The sequence below is a fragment of the Dipteris shenzhenensis genome, unplaced genomic scaffold (assembly GCF_047967505.1).
Source record: "Dipteris shenzhenensis isolate YYH24624 ecotype China unplaced genomic scaffold, Dip_SZ_1.0 scaf0442, whole genome shotgun sequence".
NCBI lineage: Eukaryota > Viridiplantae > Streptophyta > Polypodiopsida > Gleicheniales > Dipteridaceae > Dipteris > Dipteris shenzhenensis.
Window position 1 is genome coordinate 30,001 of NW_028239748.1, and position 1,215 is coordinate 31,215.

Genomic DNA, 1,215 nt, shown 5'->3' on the forward strand with positions numbered 1-1,215 from the left:
TTAGCAGGTTTGGTGGGGAATCGGACATCTAGGAGAGATCTCATTGATAAACATGTAGAAGCCTGCCCGATGCCTGTGCTGGAAGTGTTGCCTCTCATTGAGGACATTCGGGTCTCGAGGGTGAAGGGGAAAACATTGTTTGAAACGGCTGAATGTCAATCAGATCTCAATTATGTTTGTGATTTCCATCCCAATGTGGCGGATCAGATATTGTCTCGACCAGAAGGGGTTGTGCCAAGGGAAATTCCAGATAGAGAATTATTCAGTCTGCTCTCCGATTTCTATCTGAATCCCGATGGTGGGGGGCAGAGGAATGCCCAGCAAACTCAACAGGATATTCTGCTTGATTTTACGATGATTCGAAACCGAAACTGCAAATTTCTTGTATGTGTACCCTTTCTGAGGAAACCCTTTCACGAAGACTCCCGAAACTCTCACTTTTGAATGTGAAACCGGAAATTATCACACTTCTTGCCCCATTAGTTGTGTGGCTTGGTTATATCAAAAGATCGAAGACAGCTTTTCCCCAGTGGTAGGTACAAAGACTTGTGGTTATTTCTTACAGAACGCTCTTGGAGTTACGATCCTTGCGGAACCTCGTTATGCAATGGCAGAGTCGGAAGAGGGGGACGTCTCGGCCCAATTAAATGATCAAGGGGAATTGGAGAGAATTTGTATCCAAATAAAACGAGATAGAAACCCTAGTGTCATTATTTGGATTGGCACATGTACCACGGAAATAACAAAGACGGACCTAGAAGGCATAGCACCCAAGCTAGAAAACGAACTTGGAGTACCAATTGTAGTTGCGCGGGCCAATGGATCGGATTATGCTTTTACTCAGGGAGAGGATACTGTATCAGCTGCCACGACGCATCGGTGTCCGGAATTTGACATATCTAGACACGAACAGAAACAGGATTTAGTTGGGGGTGTTGACACTGCGACGACGGAAGCGGGGGGGGCTAATCCGGAGGGACGGAAATTAAAGAATCATGCTTCAGTTCTTTTTGGATCTCTAACTTCAACTGTAGCTTCTCAACCGAATCCGGAATCGAAACGTCAATCCATTCAGGTATCGGGGTGGTTACCCTCCCAGAGATATACTGAACTTCCATCATTAGGCAAGGGAGTGTATGTTTGCGGCGTGAATCCCTCTCTGAGCCGTACAGCGACGACTCTGATGCGGCGTCGTAAATGCCAGTTAATTGGAGC